Source organism: Bos grunniens, chromosome 25, assembly GCF_055505025.1.
Source record: "Bos grunniens cultivar Pamir isolate PY7600 chromosome 25, Bosgru_T2T1.0, whole genome shotgun sequence".
Taxonomy (NCBI): domain Eukaryota; kingdom Metazoa; phylum Chordata; class Mammalia; order Artiodactyla; family Bovidae; genus Bos; species Bos grunniens.
The window spans coordinates 1,983,483-2,002,064 of NC_141189.1; positions in this window are offsets into that span (position 1 = coordinate 1,983,483).

Below are 18,582 nucleotides of genomic sequence, written 5' to 3' on the forward strand. Positions count from 1 at the left end.
AAGCAGGGGCTGCCAGATCTGATGCCGCCTCCTCCCTGGCAGGCGTGGGCCGGTGGCCCAAAGGACGCTCGGCGTCAGCCTGGCCTCCCTCTTGTGGGGACCCCGCAGGTCTCCCCTCTTGGGGCCACCCTCCTGCCCCATCCACACCTCACACTCTGTGCATGCACACGTGCCAAGTCGCTTCAGTCGTGTCCGACTCTTTGAGATCCCATGGACTGTAGCATGCCAGGCTCCTTGTCCATGGGATTCTCCAGGGAAGAATACTGGAGTGGGCTGCCTTGCCCTCCTCCAGGGGGTCTTCCTGACCCAGGGATTGAGCCCACATCTCCTATGGCTCCTACACTGCATGCTGATCCTTTACGGCTGAGCCACCATGGAAGCCCTACTTTTTCCTCCAGTCCGTCCCTGCAAGTGGAAGCCAGCCCACCTGCCCTTGACCGCAGACAGTCCTTGCCCCTCCCTGGGAGTCGGTTCCTCCACCTGAGGTTGCCGAGGGGGACCATGAGCATTGCCCGTGAGCTCAGCTGGGCACGGATGCAAAGCTGGCCTTGACCCAAGGAAGGGACACGGAGGTAGGGCTCTGGGCATTTGAGCTACGGAGACCCGATGCTGGTGAGGTTAAGGCTGGGGTTTCCCCCTTCCTGTCAGCAAATGGGGGCTCCTGCCCAGACAGGCTTCCCAGAGGGAGTGCAGGCCCACCCCAGTCAGGCCTCAGCCCCCAGGAGGGGGCGCCCGGCCCCACTCTATGTCACCACCTATTTACAGATGCAGCAGCCAGGGCTCAGGGGTGGGGGGGCCCTCGCGGGCCCGGGGCCCTGGGGGGGCCCTCGCTGGCCCGGGGCTGGGGGGGGCCCTCGCTGGCGTGGGGCCCAGAGGGGGGGCCCCTCGCTGGCCCAGGTTGCTGCTGGAGCTGCTGTTCTCCATCACAGCCCTGCAGAAGTGGGGAAGGATTTGGGAGCAAGACAGAGCCTCCCCCCGCCCAGCTTCCCTCTGTCATTTCCCAGCTCCCACAGCTGCGCTCCTCAGCTCTGCGTGTGTTACAAGGGCCCCCTCCTTTGCAGTCCTCCAAGTGAGTTCACATCTGTTCACAGCCCTTCCCATTTCACAGATGGAGAGACTGAGGCTGCTGTGGCCCACGTGCGTGTGTCCCTGGTGAGGCACGCTGGGGACGACCCTGCCCTGTCAAAGGATGTGCTTGGGAGACCCCCAGAGCCCTTGGCGGTGCTGCTTTGGGGGCCTGGGGCTGAGGGGGAAGGCTCCCTTGGGCAAGGTGGGACGTGGCTGGGACTCCGGGGCCTCTTGGGCCTTGACCAGTACCCACCAGGAGTTATCCCACGATGGCACCATCTTGCAGGAAGCTCAACCAGCCCAGACGGGCCTGCCGGAAAGGCTGTCTGGGTGTGGCAGCCACTGGCCAGGCACAAAGGCCAAGTTGAGGTTTCTGCGGCAGGACGGAGTCTGGGGGCCAGCTGGGCTGGGCAGGGCGGGACAGACCGGCGGACATCTGGCCTGGAGAGGGGACTGTAACGACTCCTCCAGATGGGCTCTGGGCTCTGGGAGCCGCCAGGGAAGCAGGCTGCACCAGGTTTATAAACAGAGCCAGCAGCAGCCCCATTTGAAGGCGGAAAAGCTGGGAATCCAATTAGATGGGGAAGTAGCTGGGGGATCCTAGAGCTGCCTAAGATGGGGCTGGGGGCGCCTCAAGGACCCAGAGTCCCCGCCCCCGGCACCAGGGCAGAGGTGGCAGCTCAAGGGGACGCGGGACACCGGGCGTGGATCCAAGCCCCTGCTCTCTAGAGCGTGATCCTCCATGAGCTGCTCTGTGGCCCGGGGGCCGGGCCCACCCTGGGTGAGGTGAGTCAGGCCCGTGCAGCCCCCATCACCCCCACCAAACACTCACAGAGCGCCCATTGCATGGCATCGTGGAGAACACGACAAATGATTCGTAGCTCAACAAACACATGGAGCATTCTGGACAGTGATTTGTGCTACGAAAAGAGTAAATCAGGACAGTGGCATTAAAAAAAGAGATGTACAGTTCAGTTCCACAGCCTCTGACTGCACATAGCCTCCGAGCTCCTGACACGTGTGACTTGAGACGGGAGTATTAAGAAAACACTGTATTTATAAGACTTAGTGCAGAGAAATGGTGTAAAATATCTCATTAATGATTTTAGATCACTATTCCAAATCCTAAAAGATGATGCTGTGAAAGTGCTGCACTCAATATGCCAGCAAATCTGGAAAACTCAGCAGTGGCCATAGGACCGGAAAACATCAGTTTTCATTCCAATGCCAAAGAAAGGCAATGCCAAAGAATGCTCAAACTACCGCACAATTGTACTCATCTCACACGCTAGTAAAGTAATGCTCAAAATTCTCCAAGCCGGGCTTCAACAGTACATGAATCGTGAACTTCCACATGTTCAAGCTGAATTTAGAAAAGGCAGAGGAACCAGAGATCAAATTGCCAACATCTGTTGGATCACAGAAAAAGCAGGAGAGTTCCAGAAAAACATCTGCTTTGTTGACTACGCCAAAGCCTTTGACTGTGGGTCACGACAAACAAAATTCTTTAAGAGATGGGAATACCAGACCACCTGACCTGCCTCCTGAGAAATCTGTATGCAGGTCAAGAAGCAACAGTTAGAACTGGACATGGAACAACAGACTGGTTCCAAATCAGGAAAGGAGTACCTCAAAGCTGTATATTGTCACCCTGCTTATTTAACTTATACGCAGAGTACATCATACAAAATGCCGGGCTGGATGAAGCACAAGCTGGAATCAAGATTGCCAGGAGAAATATCAATAACCTCAGATATGCAGATGACACCACCCTTATGGCAGAAATCAAAGAACTAAAGAGCCTCTTGATGGAAGTGAAAAAAGAGAGTTAAAAATCTGGCTTAGAACTCAACATTCAGAAAACTAAGATCATGGCATCCGGTCCCATTACTTCATGGCAAATAGATGGGGAAACAATGGAAACAGTGATAGACTTTATTTTTCTGGGCTCCAAAATCACTGCAGATGGTGACTGCAGCCATGAAATTAAAAGACGCTTGCTCCTTGGAAGAAAAGCTATGACCAACCTAGACAGCATATTAAAAAGCAGAGACATTACTTTGCCGACAAAGGTCCGTCTGGTCAAAGCTATGGTTTTTCCAGTGGTCATGTATGGATGTCAGAGTTGGACTATAAAGAAAGCTGAGTGCCAAAGAATTGATGCTTTTGAACTGTGTTGGAGAAGACTCTTGAGAGTCCCTTGGACTGCAAGGAGATCCAACCAGTCGATCCTAAAGGAAATCAGTCCTGAATATTCATTGGAAGGACTGATGCTGAAGCTGAAGCTCCAATACTTTGGCCACCTGATGCGAAGAACTGACTCATTTGAAAAGACCCTGATGCTGGGAAAGATTGAAGGCAGGAGGAGAAGGATGACAGAGGATGAGATGGTTGGATGGCATCACTGACTCGATGGACATGAGTTTGAGTAAACCCTAGGAGTTGGTGATGGACAGGGAAGCCTGGCGTGCTGCAGTCCGTGGGGTCACAAAGAGTCGGACGCGACTGAGCGACTGAACTGAACAAAATGATACTATTTTGTATGTATTGGGTTAAACAGGAATGCTTGCCCAATTGTGTCTGACTCTCTGTGACTCCATGGACTGTCATCTGCCAGGCTCCTCTGTCCATGGGATTTCCCAGACAAGAATACTGGAGTGGGTTAGCCATTTCCTTCTCCAGGGGATCTTCCCGACCCAGGAATCAAACACGAGTCTCCTCTGTCTCCTGCATTGCAGATGGATTCTTTACCGATTGAGCCACTGGGGAAGCCCTGGTTAAATATAAGATGATAATAAAATTAATTCTATTTAAAAATCTTTTTTTTAAAATATGGTCACTAGAAAATTTTAAATTGCATCTGTGCCTGCATTTTATTTCTATGGAATGGCACAGGCTGAGATGGTAGGGTGGAATTGTTGTTCAGTCGCTCAGTTGTGTCTGACTCTTTGTGACCCCATGGACTGCAGCACGCCAGGCTCCCCTGTCCTCCACTGTCTCCTGGAGTTTGCTCAGATTCATGTCCATTGAGTCAGTGGTGCTATCTAACCATCGCAACCTCTGCCGCCCCCTTCTCCTTTTGCCTTCCATTTTTCCCAGCATCAGGGTCTTTTCCAATGAGTCGGCTTTCAGAGGTCGGGGCTGTTTCAGCTGGAGCAGGAAGGGAACTCTCAGGGGAAGTGACTGCGGCCTTGAGACCTCATGCTGAGAAAGGCCCCGCTCAGGAGAGGCAGAGGGAATGACCCAGGCAGAGGGAACTGTAGAAGCAAAGCCCCTGGGGTCAGAGCAGCACGGGGGCTGGGTGACAGGAGCCTGGGAGTCCTGGGGGCTGGGGAAAGAGTGAGGCGACATTTAGAGGTGAGCTGAGGGAGCACCAGGCTGCGCTGGACCCCGTGAGGAGCCTCCAGCAGCCCCTAAATTCCGGGGACCGAGCTGGTCTGGGGCTGCCCTCTCCCTAGCGTCCTCTCGGGGAAGCTCTGAGCCTGCACAGCCGGGAAGGCCCAGCCAGTGCCCCTGCCTGGAACAGCGGAGGTCGGCGCCCGTCCCCGTGTCTCCACAGCACGCTCCCCACAGCCCTGCCTGGGCCAGACGCCACATGTCCTCGACCCACTCGGGCTGACCCCCACGAATGCGCTTGCCAAAACTGTTGGGAAAGGCCCAGGGGAGCCACCAGCTCCCGAAATAACCTTACACCAGTTCCAGGACATCTGTGGGGGGGTGGAGTCCCAGGACCCCAAGCGGTGATACCGCAAGCCCAGTGCAGGGTTGGGGCTGGTGGGGAGAGAGAGGGGCCGGCAGGGAAGGTGAGGGCAAGGGGAACCCGGGGGCTGACAGAGACCCGCAGAGGGCAGAGGCGGTGTGTGGAGAGGGGCGTCTGAGACTGGGCAGCCCTGGCCCCTCTAGAGGGCCAGGCCGGATGGGCCTCTGGAGCGGGAAGGGGCTGTGCCCCTGGGCTGAGGTCTGGCTGGATGGGCAGCTGAACGAGAGGTGGAATTGGATGGACGGTCAGTGCTGGTGGGTGGGGAGCCCTGTCTGACCCGGTTGGGCCCCCCAGGGCCTCAGAGGTTGTGAAGGACTCATCTCCTGGGCGCTCTGTGTTCCCAGGATGGAGACTGAGGCTCAGAGAGGCCGTGTTCCTGCTCTCGGGCACAGCAGGTGAGCACACCTTCCCCTCCACGTCCTCACACTTGGTCCCCACGGCCCCCGCTGGCAGGCTTCCCCTGCCCTGGGTCCCCTGGGGCTTGTCCCCTGAGCAGTGTGGCCAGCACTTGTGACCGCAGCCCCAGTAACAACAGGAAAGGGGAGACCCACAGTGGGCTGGCCCCCGTGAGTGGGGGGGAAACGGAGGCGGGGGGTGCTGCCTGGGGAGCCGGGCCCTCCCCCGCCCAGAACCCAGCCGGGAACTCTGAGTGGTGGAAACTGCGAGGTGGTTTTTTTTTTTCAATTAAAGGGTCTTTACCAAGACCCTTATTGCGGTCCACACGATCTATCCATCATTCGTTCAACAGACAATTACTAAACGCTCGTCGCGTGCAGGGAGCTGGTGACCGTGACGACGAGGTGAACAGTGTAAACGGAAGTCCAAGCCCACCTGGCTGCGGTGGGCCCTGTGTGGGCACACGGGGAGGCGGGCACATGGACGGGGCTGGGGTCTGCTCGGTCAGGGTCAGGACTCTGCAGCCTCAGCGTGTCCCCGGCCCACACGTCCCAGAGAAGAGTCGAGGCGTTTTCTGCTGGAAACCAAAATTGTCCATTAAATGACCACCCCCCACCCCCGAGCAATGCTCCATCAAAGTACTGCTCACTTTTTTTGATGATGGAAGTTTTACAACATGTTTCTTGACCCCAGCAAGAAGTAAAGAGAGTGCCCACCAGGTACCCACAGGAGCAGCAGCAGAACACGGGAGGGGCAGACACTGAGGCAGGCGCAGCTGGCTGGAGGGTGTCTGTGCCCCCTGGCAGTAGCGCGTGTTCTGGACGAGGGCCAGGGTGGGCAGGACTCTGGGCCCAGGACAGAGGACAGGAGAGGGCCCTGGGAGAGGTGAGGATAGGAGCGTGTGGTCAGCAGGAAGCCGGGCAGAGGTTTCCACGGGTGGCCGACTCCCCAGCGGAGGGTGGGCAGGGCCCTGAGTGGGACTGCAGCTTGGAGGCAGGAGGCCCGGGAGGCAGAGGGCAGGCAGCGCCAGCGGGTGGAGAGGAAGAGGAGCCTTCCCTGCTCACCTCCTTGCACTTCCTTGGCCTCTGCTCGCCCCAGGCCGTCCCTGCTCCGGACGGACGGGGCCGGGGGCCGGGGACCAGCCCGCCAGGACCACCCCGCCCCGTCCCTACTCCGACTGCGGCCCCCGCTTCCCCAGGCTGGGTCGGGACACGAGATTCTTTCAAAAACATTTCCTTTGCAAAATAATCCTTCAAAATATGTTTTTGGAAACAGGCTCCTGATCAGAACAGGAAGAAGTTAATTACAGTCTCTCCCAGAGGGGCGCGGGGGAGGAAGCCTGGTGGTCAGTAACAGCAGCGAGGGCCAGGACGGCCGCTCTGACGCCACACCCACGCGCGGCCTGGGCCCCTCCCCGCCCCCTCAGCCTGCAGATGGGGAGATGCAGACCCCGGGAGGCCCAGGGGGTGGCTGGGACACAGGTTCAGGGCTGAGCAAAGCGCCCTTCCTCTGCTGCCACGTGGTGCCCGTGTGGGAGCGTGGGTAGGCGTGTGCATACGTGTGTCCACGTGCCTGTCTGTGTGGGTGTGAAGGCGAGCATCCAAACGAAGGCCGTCTGGACTCCCCGCGGACCTGGACAGGCCCTGCTCTGGGCTGCCCTCTGGGTGTTTCTACGCCGGTCTCAGTAAGTCCTGAGGCTCAGCGCCCAGCTCATGCCTTACAGGCATGAGGGCTCTGGTTATGCTGGACGTTTGGGGCGTCCAAACCCTGAACCTTGCTTAGGGCCAGTGGTCTAAGCAGCCAGCTCTCAGCACCAGGGCTCACTGAAGTGTGGACCAAGCAGTGAGCCTTGGGGCCATCCTTCCACACGCCTGTCCCTCTGATCATCCGTCCACTCACCCATCCATTTAGCTCGTGTCCTGTCTGTATCAACTTTCTGTTGATGTCGAAATAAATTACCACAAACGCAGCGGCCTAATACAACACGAATTTATTATCTCACAGCCCGTGGGACAGAGGTGGGTCTGGCCGATGAAAATCAAGGTGTGGCCAGGGCTGCATCCCTTCTGGAGGCCCCAGGAGAGGGTCTGTTTTCTGGCCCTTTCCGGTCTCCAGAAGTGCCTGCATCCCTTGGCTGGAGGCCCCGGCCTCCGTCTCCAGAGCTTGCTGTGATACCACTCAGCCTCTGCTTCCACCTCACAGCTGCTCTGACTCCCTTTTCACTTACAAAAGCCTGGTGGTCACACTGGCCCCCTGGCAAGGTCCACGAAAACCTCTTCATCCCGGTCTCAAGATTCTTCACTTATTACATCGTCAAAGTCTTTCGCCGCGTAAGGCAGGAAACCCCCGGGTGTCAGGGGAAGGACGCGGACGTCTTTGGGGGCGGTGGGGACCGGCATTCTGCAGCCTCATCCTTCCGTCTATATGAGCATCTGCTTGTCCATGCATTCACCCTCCTGCCGTCTCTCCATCTCTACGCCATTTATCCACCCGTCTAGCCCGCCGGCCAGCCCAGCATTTTTCCAGTCGTCCTTCGATCCCTCTTTCCATCCATCCCGTTGACTTTGTCCACCCCCTTCATTCATCTGACCACTCATCCTCCAAGCATCCCTCCGTCAGTCCTAACTCCCATCTTTCCTCTCTATCCCCTGTCCATCCACCCACGCTTCCGTCCACTCACACGGTCCTCTGTCCATCTGTCTGTCCAGAGGGGGCAGGGTGCCAGGGGAACAGGGTCAGAGGCTCAGCGAGGGTGCAGTGGGGGCAGCCGGAGGAGCCCCAGACTCTGCCTGGCTCAGTGTCCTCTTGCTCGGAGCTTCGCTCCTTCCTGGAACCCTCAGTTGTCACCACCCCCAACCCCAAGACGGATGGCTTCCTCTGCCACGCCTACCCACTCGGGTGGGGGCTCCAGGAAGACAGGGGCCGCAGCTGGCCCTCCAGGTCTCTGACCCAGGCCCGAGGAGCTGGTGGGGGTGGGGGATGGATCCGTTGTCATGAGCAGGGCGGGCAACAGCCCCAGAGGCTGCAGAGGGGCCCCGCTGCCCAGATGGGCCAATAGATGCCCGGGGAAGTAGGTCCTCACCGACTCCACGTCCCTCCCCATCCCCCTCCCCAGGAGCTCAGTGCAAGGGGAGCCCTGGGTTCCAGGAGAGGCTGTGGGAAAGGCCCCCCACAGACCCTTCTCTGGCCTCAGGGTGTCTCGCGGGGGAGTGATGGTCACCCCAGGCTTGGGGAGAGGGCCCTGGACCAAGCCCAGGATGACTTGATGGGGAAAAAATGCCCCCAAGAGGAGAATCAGGCTCTGCCTGCCAAGACACTCAGGCTTATCACAGCCTCATCCCCTTTATCTGCCTGCTGGGACGAAGGAGGGAGGGGCCCCGGGCTCTCTGGCCACCCGTCCAGGACTCTGGACCAGAGGGGAAGACCCGGTCTGCCTCACTGTACCCTCTGGGTCTCGCTGTCTCTGTGTCTTCATCTCTGACTCTTCTCCAACCACATCCTTCCTCTGGGGGCCTCTCTCTACAGCAGAGTGCCTGCCCTGGAGGCTGATCGCTGGGGACTCTGTCCTCACGGCCCCGCCCACCCTGGACGTGGGTCGCCTCCCCAGGATGGCCACCTGGTGGCTGCTAGGAGTGACCTAGAGTGCTGAGCTCCAGGCAGTGACCCTCATGCATGCCCCCCAGGGCCTGCATCCCTGTCTGCCCACCTGGACGCTGAGGTGTGGCCAGCCTGGGGTCCCGAAACAGGACACTGTGTGGTCAGCGCCTGTGACCCAGCCAGACCCTGGGTCTGCGGCAGGCAGGTGCTTAAGGCCCTTCGGTAGGAATGCTGGGTGGGTGAGTGGGTGGAGGGTATGTGGCTGGGTGGGCTTGAACAGACAGCTCATCCCCCAGCCCGGCAAAGGCGGTCATCGGCATCCAGGGCCTGCCTGCCTCGCTGGCCAGCTCAGTGCCCTGAGCTCCCACGTGACCCCCACGTGACCCCCAGAGGCGCAGGCCGGAGAGGCTGCCGCGGGTTCCTGGCGCGTGCCCTCCAGAGAAGCAGGCAGGAACGGGTGTGCCTGCCTCGTGGGCCAGGGCCCCGGGGAGGGGGGCAGGAAGGGAGGCGGGATGTGCCTGCGGGCATCCTGGAGGTCAGCTGGGGGGCAGGGCCGGCCAGGGCCGCTGGCAGCTCCAGACTTCTCAGTCACCCCAGGCTGCCTCCAGCCTCGCCTGGGTCCTTGGTCCTCCCGGCATCCTCCCCAGACCCCCTGACCCCACGTCTGGGACCCATCCTGCTCCAGGGGAACCCCCGCAGCCTTGCAGACCCAGTGGGGGAAGGATCTGGACTGGGGGGCCTACACATGGAGTCAGGATCTGAACCCCAAACCAGAACCTCACCCCCATCTGCATGACCCGGGGCTTCAGCATCCCTATCCTGGGCTACAGCCACTCGGCCTTCAGGACAGCCACGTGCCTTGTCCCCATCCCCGGGCACAGCCGCATCCCCCTGCCCTCCCCACTCACGGACAGCCATGTTCCCCACCCCCCACGGGGCCTTGTGCAGCTCTGGGCCAGGTCAGGAGCCAGGCTGGCACTGAGGGGCCTGAGAGGCCGGGCCCCCATGGTACAAGACCTGCCGTCCCGTCACTTGGCACCTCCGTCACCAGGGGAAGCACTGTCTCTGAGACCCCACAACAGGCCCCCCAGGCAGGCGCCCCGGCGAGGCCCAAGAGGCAGCTGTTTAATGAGGGAGGGGCGGACGCGGCTGTCCCGTCAAGAGGCCAGCCCCCGGGCCTGGTCCAGCGTCCAGCCGCCCCCAGGGGGTCGGGGGCCCCTTATCCGGCTCCCAAAGCCCCCAGAGCCGCCCCACACCCTCTCGGCCCCCATGAGGCTAGGGAGCGGGGGGGCCTGCCAACAGGGCGGAACTGCACATTTGGGGCAGCGTCCAAGTGGGAGGGGGCTGGGGTTCAGCAAAGGAGGGAGGCTGGTAGGGGGCAGGGGTCTGGCAGTGAGGGTTACAAGCCCCCTCCTCTGTCTCCAGGCTGCTGCTCCTCAGCCCGCCCCGCACACACCTGTCACGCACACACACACCTGCAGCACACCTCGCACTAACAGCACTGAGCTGGGCCGGCAAACCCTGGGGCCCCTCAGCCACCCCTTCTCCCCGGAGCCCTAGCCTGCTCAGCCACCAGCCACTGGCTCTCCCTTCCCCAGACCTCAGTCTCCCCATCTGGGCGGCGAGCTGGGCTCCCGACTCCCCAGGGACAGCCTTGCATCTACCATCGAGACCGCATCCCATTCTCTGTGGCGGCGGGTGGAAAGTGGGGTGCATAGGGCCACGCTGCAGCCCGCACGCAGGCCAGGCCTCCTCTCGTCCCCTGAGGCCCTGCCCGGGGTGGGGGGTGCGTCCTGTCCGTCTGTCCATTGTTCCCAGGCCACCAGGGCCTGACCACCCCGCCCCCACCGCAGAGGAGGGGAGCCAGGGTGGGGAGGGAGGCCAGACCTGTTAACAAGCTCCTTCCCAGCCCCCACCCGCCTTAACTCCCCAGGCCCTTCCCAGGCGGAAAATTCAATTAGTTTCGAGCAACTGCTCTGCTGAAGAGCCAGAGAAAGGGGCAGGGGAGAAAGGGGATCCGCCTGGCGGCTGGTGTGTGCGCTGGGAGGGGCCTGGGGGCAAAGAGCCTGCTCAAGTCCCTGCGTCTCTGCCGTGCCCCCGTCTCTGAGTGTCTCTACACATGACTTTGTGTGCCAGTGTGTGTCCCCAGGTCCCCGTGTGCCCACGTCATTCCCTGCACAAGCACGGCCCCCGTCGCCCTCAGCCCCACCGTGTGCGCCCCCCGAGAGTCCACTGCAGGCTCTGGGTTCCAGAGGAAGGAAGCCTGGTGGGTGGGGGCAGCGCACACAGAAGGGTGAGACCCCCTGCGAACTGCCTCCCACTCGGCGTGCGCTGTGCCCCTCCGTCTGGCTCCTCACTGACCTCTCCCCTGTCCTCAAACACTGCAGGCTCCTGGTCGCAGGGCCTTTGCACACACTGTCCCCCAAGGCCTGGCAAGCCACCCCTGCGAGAAGCTTGTCTTCGCGCTCCCATCATCCCTGGGCTTCAGCAAGCAGCCAAAGTCTCCTCCTGCAGGGCGTGGGCGCAGTCCTGCCTGGACGTCTGTCCCGGGGTCAGTGTGGGCCTGGCACACAGGAGCTGCTCTAGAAACGCTGACTGAGTGAAGTAGCAGGCCCGCACGGAACTTTAGAAAACGAGCGTCCTGTCTCTGCCTGGCGAACTCCTATACACCCTGCTATGGCCCAGTGTCTAGGACCTCTTCCTTCAGGATGTCCACAGGATCAATAAGGAGCGTCGCATTCAGTCCTCAGCCTGGAGGTCTGCACTTTCCTCTGGCACCCATTATCCCTCCACCATCTCCCTCTGCCCAGCTAGGTACCCCTTCATGGAAGGCCTCTGTGTCACCAGAACGCAGGACAGGGCCGGGTCCCCACCTGGCCCATCCCCTCATCCTGGCACCTCCATCCCCACCGTCCAGCGGGCCTCCTTCCTTCTGCCTCTCTCCTTCTCCCCGCTCAGCTCAAGGGCCTTCCTGAGCCCTGTGTGGGGGGTGGAGAGGTGCCCACACGGGCCGGGCATACAGGGGGCGTGCGGGACACGGAGCTGCCAGGGGACGCGGGTGGCAGTGCAGACGGACCCCAGGGCACCAGGGGACGGAGGGGCGCGGCCCCCCCCGCCCGCCGAGCGCTCCCGGGTGGGGCCCCCCAGACACTGCCAGGGGGCGGGGTGAGGGTCCCGGGGCCTGCTGGGGAAGAAGGGAGGTTTGGGAAGGCAGCTGTGGGGAGGGGCGTGTGCAGGAATGCGGGCCGGCCCGCCTCTTTCCCGAGGAGGGACAGAGGCAGATGGCAGCTGGGGGCTGAGAACACAGGCGAGGCTCTGATGGACGACCCCCTCCTTGGGATCTGGGGGGACGCAGCCTCCTCAGGTTCCCAGGCCCCCGCCCTTTGCCAGCTGTGTGCAGCTGGGGCCCTGCCCTGAGGAACCCAACACCAGTGGGGGTGGGGGACCGGGGCTGCACATGGGCTTCCCGGCCAGGGCCGCGGGCCATTTGTGACCGACCGTGTCTGTCGGCAGGAACACGGGTGCCCTGTGGGCCGAACCCAGGCCCAGGCAGGGCTGAGGCTGGGGTCCCTGGGGGGCGCCAAGGCCCTGAGCCTCAGTTTCCCCAGGATGGTACCTCCAGCTCCTTTCTCCGGAGGGAGACACATCACCTCCCTGCAAAGCCAGGGCTCAGCCCGCGACCCCCTCCCCACGCCAGGATGAGGGTCTGAGGCTCAGGGACACGTCCAGTGCCCGGCAAGTGGGCTCTGCTTCCAGAAGCCAGTGCAGAGCGGCCTTCTCCTGAGCCCTCAGGCCCCGCCACCTGCCAGGCACCCTTGCCCACCACTGAGACCCCTCCTGGGAGCCAGCCCTGTGGTGACCCCCGTTCTGCCCGGAGCCCGGGAGAGGGGGCCGGCCGGGTGGGGAGGGGGCCGCCAGATGGCTGTAATCCCACTTCAGCAGGGGCTTAGACACCTGCCCAGTCTCCCCCGCCCCCCGCAGGCCTGCCCAGCATTTCTGCACATCTCCCCTTGCAGGGGCTTTCCCCGCTGGGGTGGGCAGAGGGGCTCTATCCCCACCCACACCCCCACCCCCAGATTTCCTCCTTCCTGAGCTCATGTCTCAGTGCTAGGGAGGGCTGGGCGCTCTGACAGGTCACCTGAGCGCTCGGGGACAGCTCACTTCTGAGCTGGGGGCAGGGTGGGATGGGGGCGGGCCCAGGGGTGGGGGTCAGACTGCCCCGGCCCATGCCTGTGTCCGCAGCCATGTCCCGGGTCCCCTCCAGCCCTGAAGTCCGAGACTGAGTGGGCTCAGGCCCACTGTGCCCCACGCTGAGCCCCGAGCCCCGTGCAGGCCGGCGTCATGGACCACGTGGCCTCCTGCCGCCGCGCCGCCCCGTGGGCTTTCCCACAGGGCCCACTCTGACCCCATCACCCAGGGTGTCCGGCCAGGGAACGCTGGGCCCTTCCCAGCCAGGGCGCCCCTGCCGGCATGGTGCACTGGCACTCAGCTTCTGGGGGCATGCGGGTCAGGAAGGTGGGACTCGGGCTCGTCCTGGCCGGCACCTGCCCCCCACCCCGCCCCGCTGAGGGCCCCCTGCTCCCTGGCTGCCTCCTTTCAGGGTCCGGCAGGCCTTTTCAGGGCTGGCTGATGGCAGGCCTGCATTTCCATGTCAATGGGCCGGGCCGGCGCCTGGTAAGCTGGTTAACAAGCCCCCAGCCCCATGGGGGAGGCTGTGTGGGGTGTTAACACAACCCCATTCTCTGGGGCTCTCTGGCCTTGCGGTTGCTATGGCGCCCTGCATGGCCTCTTGGGCCACGGCTAATCCTTTCCCTGGGCCTTTCATCCTGGCTGTCCCACCCCCAGGCTGGTCGCTGGTGACTCGGGGGTGCCCAACAAGCCTGGTTTCTCTGCCGGGGTCAGAGGAGGCCGTAAATCCAGCCCCCTGGCCCCCAGCCCTTTGTCACTGGCATTGTCCCTGAGTCCCCAGCCCTCCTCCTCTGGGAACCTCAGCGGCGGGAAGGGCGCCTTGGCCCAGTGGTCAGCTCCTGCCCTGGGAGTGGAGGGTCTCCAGGCCCACCGCGGGCCCTGTCCTCTGCTCGTCCACCCCCTCACCCATGTGCTCATGGCTGTTCCTTCTCCCGCATTCCCGCACCGCGAGCCTGGCCTCCCCGCTGCTAGTGGGATGTGCCAGGCCTGCTCCTGCCCTCTGTTTTCGGTCTGCAGGTTTTCTCCCCAGATGTCTGAGATGCACCCCACCCCCCACCCGATCTGAGTCTTCACTCGAATGTCACCGTCCCCGTGAGGCCACAGGCCCTGCCCTCCCAGATCCAGCACCGGTTCTGTTCTTCCTGTAGCCTCATCCCTTCCCACACACCCTGCAGAGCTCCATGTGGTCCTTCTTCCCAGGATGCCAGACCCATGAGCACAGGGCCCCAGCCCCAAGCGTGTGCCTGGCTCCTGGTATGCAGTGGACACACCGCATGAAGGGATGGGGCTCTCTCATCGAGAGGTGGATGAGGTCCCAGGTCTGGGCTGCTCTGATGTCACACCAGAGGTCTTCACTGTCTGGTCTGTCTCCGGGGTGCAGTCTTTCTACACACCGCTTCCTGCCGCATCCTGTCCCCAGGGAAAGAATCCTGCATCCGGCATCCCCGGGATTTGATTAGCCTGGATGCCAGACCCACGCTTGGCTCCCCACGGCGCCTCTCCTCCCTAGCTTCTGCTTGCATGCCTCCAGCCATGGGGAGCTCACCACCGGGGCGGTGCAGTTGGGAAAACGTGCTTCCAGTTCTGGGTTCCAGCTCTGATGTGAAGGGAACTCAGCTTGATTGGAACCTTGCCAGGGGCACCTGTCTTGGGATACGTGGTGGCCGCTCCCTGGCTGGGGGCCGCGGATGAGTGTTAGAAGGATTCAGGCCTGATAAGTCGTGAGCATCCTCCCTTGAAACTGGCCTGTCTCTCCTCACCCTTCCAGGCACCTGCTGATGCTCACCCTTGGCCTCCGTTGCTCTCTGAACCTCTCAGGACTCATGCGAGGCAAGAACAGTACATGGCTCCATTTCACAGATGAGAACACTGAGTCTTAAGCGGAAAGGGCTGGAGTCACCTGCAGGGAGGCAGAGCCTGACTTCCAACCTGTGCCTCTCCCTAAGTGGCAAGGGGGTGACGGCCCAGGCTTCTCACTGAGGGGCCTCGTGAGACAAGATAGCTTTCTGCCCAGTCCTGAGTGAGAAGCATGTGACCGAGGCTTGGACCCTCCGTCCACTCCAGCCACCCCAGGGTTCTTGGCTCCCAGGCGCCATGGGAGTGACTAGGAGGCTGGCTACCCAGATAGATTGCCGCTGCCTGGCCTGGCTGGGGGCAGCCACCAAGGAGGCCTGGGACACGCTGAGGGAGAGGGGACAGGAGTGCAAAGATGCAGGTGAGGTGCCGGCTGGCCAGGCCCCCAGGAAGGCGGCAGCAGAGAGAGAGGCTGGAGCTCAGAGGGGCTGCCCACCAAGGGCTTCAGTGAGGAAGGGCCTTGAGCGGCTGCGGGGCCCGCAGAGCCTCTGGCCGGGTGGGGAGGAGCCCTTGAGCGGCTGCGGGGCCAGCAGAGCCTCTGGCCGGGTGGGGAGGAGCCCGGCCAGCCTCAGCTTCCTCACCCCATGGGGACGGCAGAGGGGAAACCGTACTGTCCCCTGAAGGTGGGAGGGAGTGTCAGGGGCCCTGAGAAGAGGGGAGGGGAGGGGGCCTCTCTGTGCCACGTGTAGGCGGGAGCCAGATTCCGGGGCTCCCTGGGGAACCAAGGAAGACCTAGCTTTGCAGCTGCCATCGGCCAAGGCCACCCCCCGCCCACCACACTTCCTGCTCTCACTCCTCCCCGAGGCCATAGGCAGACAGGTTGTGAGGGTCAGCACCTCTTGGGAGGCATCACTGCGCACCCGGAGAGGACGCGAGGCTGAGGCCAGGACCGGGACTGCCTGCAGGACTCCTGGGTGGATGGCATTCGGCAGGTGCTGTGCGGGTTGCCTGCGGACGGGCTCAGCTGTGGGGGCAAATACTAGCCTCGGTGGCCCTCCGCCCCCCGCCAAGTCCAGCCCTGGGTGGAGCTGGCGGAGCAGCAGCCCTTGGCTGTGGCCACGCTGGACGCTGGCGCTCAGGGAGGGGGTCACAGGCCCCTCAGGTTGGGGGGCACCTGGATCTGCTGCTGTGAAGGCGCCTGAGGTCTGCAGCGGTGCTGGTCGGCGAGTCTCGGCAGGCCCAGCCACCTGGGAACCCGCCCAGCTTCGTGCCTGCAGGGGCCTGGGGCCCCCACCCCCAGCTCGGCTTGTCTCCATCCCCCTAACCCCGGGCCCAGCCCCCCCAGCCCGGACCACCCAGCAGCGCCTTAGCACCAGCCCAAACTTGGGTGCCCTGGATGGGGCGGGCAGCCTTCTGGGCCCCAGTCTCCACTGCAGCACACGGATAACAGCACCACTGAGCAGGGCCCCGAGAAAGCCTGTGAGGGGCTCAGGCTCTGGGGACGGGGTCTCCCCAGAGAAACAGACAGAGCAGGGGAGGCCCCCGGAGTGAGGCTGACTTGGGTTCATGCTCCAGCTCCGTGTTTAAAGATATTCCCTGACCAGGCTTCTCTGGTGGCTCAGTGGTAAAGAATCCGCCTGCCGATGCAGAAGACACGGGTTCCATCCCTGATCCATGAGGATCCCACGAGCCTCGGAGCAAGTAAGCCCATGAACCCCAACTACTGAGCCTGCGCTCCAGAGCCTGGGAGCCACGACTACTGAGCCCTCAGGCCACAACTACTGAAGCCTGCGTGCCCTAGAGCCCGTGCTCAGGACAAGAGAAGCCACCGCTACGAGAAGCCCGCGCGCCGCAGCAAAGGAGAGCCCGCTCGCCCAAGTGGACAGAAGCGTGTGCGGCAACGAAGACCCAGCACAGCCAATAAATACAGTCACATATAAAAAGGCATTCCCCGGGCATAAACTCTGGCCTGAGCCCAGTGGTTCTGCAGTGACCAAGACAAGATCGGGCTCTGAAGGTCGTGCTGCCGCAGGGCAGGCCTGATGATGACCACGGTGACAGGGCCAGGACATCGCCCGCTGCTGCCGTCACCGCACACCAGGCCTGCGTGCTCAGCTCACGCGATCCTCACTGCACCCTTTGAAGCAGGTTTCCTAATGGCTCCCATTTCACAGCTGAAGAGACCGAAGCACAGAAAGCTTCTGACTCAGCTGAGGTCACCTGGCTAATGCACGATCAGCAGAACCAAGATGTCAAGACCAGGAGTGTGGCTCTGAGAGGCAGACAAGCGGGTGGCCATCCGGCCCACCCTTAGCCTCAGCTTCCCCAACTCCCTGGCTGAAGATGCGGTCTCTCTGGTCAGACCCAGGGCCAGGCTGGACAGTTAGGAGCAGGAAGTGTCAGGCGGGGTGTCCTGGCCACAGGCTCGGACGCCCCTCGGGCTATGGGACCCCCACCATGCTGAGCCTCCTTTCGGTGCCTATAACATAAGGTTGCGAACATGACCCCCCCGCCTCGTCCCAGGAAGGACCAGGCGGCCAGGGAGTACAGGCCCCTCACCCGGGAAGGCTTCTAGGCTCCATCTGGCCGTCTGCAGTGGGCAGCCCACCCCGCTTGCCTGAGCTGGTGGGCCCCAGATGGGCCCCGTGCCCCCTACCGGGGCAGGCTGGGGCTGCAGAGCCGGCGGCTGGTGAGGACCACACCCTGGGCAGAGGGGACGGCACAGGGGTCGTGGGAAGGGGCAGCGAGGGAGGTCCCCGTGGACACACCTGGACAGCCCAGCCTCCAGAGGGACTTGGAAGATGGCATTAGAGCCGGCCCAGGCCCCTCCCCACCTCCGAGGCCAGACGGCCACCCCGCCCGCCTGCCTTCTGTGCTGCTGTCCCTGGGGACTGACCCGCCCTCTGGCTCCGCAGAGGCGAGGATGAGACGAGACAGAGGAACCGGCCGTGCGAGACACCTGAGCCCGCTGACCAGGCCTCCCAGGGGGTGGCCGCCCGGGGCTGGGAGGCTGAGACACGGCCGGTTCCCACCGACTGCCCCCAGAGGGTCTGGGAGGAGGTAGGTCAGCAGGTGGTGGGCCAGCTGGGGCCTCAACCCGCTTCTGATGGGCAGAGAGACCAAGCCAGGCCCCTCCTGGCCTCAGTTTCTGTATCTGTGGCCAGGGACACCGTCCCTCGCATCCTGGGTCCCTGGAAGCCACTCAGACATGTAGGAGCCTCACCCCACGCTACACTCGGGAGGCCGAGCCTGGAGCAGGGCTCACAGAAGACATGGTGGAGCTCCCAGCTCTGCGAGCCGGGGCCAAGGAGGCCACCCTCGATGTGGGAGCCCTCAGACCCAGCCTCAGTCCCGGCTGCTGAGCTCGGAGCCAAGCATCCACTTGTTGTAAAAGGAACCTTGGAGGAGCAGCGGGTTCTGGCACCGCGACTACAGGCGGGAGTCGCCTTCCGCTGGTGGGGCAATTGCAGTGGGGGAGCTCTGGGCCTCACTGGCCCCAGGCCCAGTGGCCACTTGCCCGGCACTCATGCCCAGACCTGAGGCTCATGCCCACGGCCTGCTAGTGGGAGGCCCCTGTAGAACACCGGCCATTGAGGGGTTGACGGCCCACGGGGCGGGGGCCTGGGGCCCCCAGGACCAGCCAGGGGCACAGGGGCGCACCTGTCTGTCCATGCATCCCGTCCACATTCCCGGGGGCAGGCCTGGAGCTGCCCGCTCTCCAAGCCACCACTCCTGCTCCCATCAGCTGGGCTCCCTGCCCCTCCTGACTCACACATGTC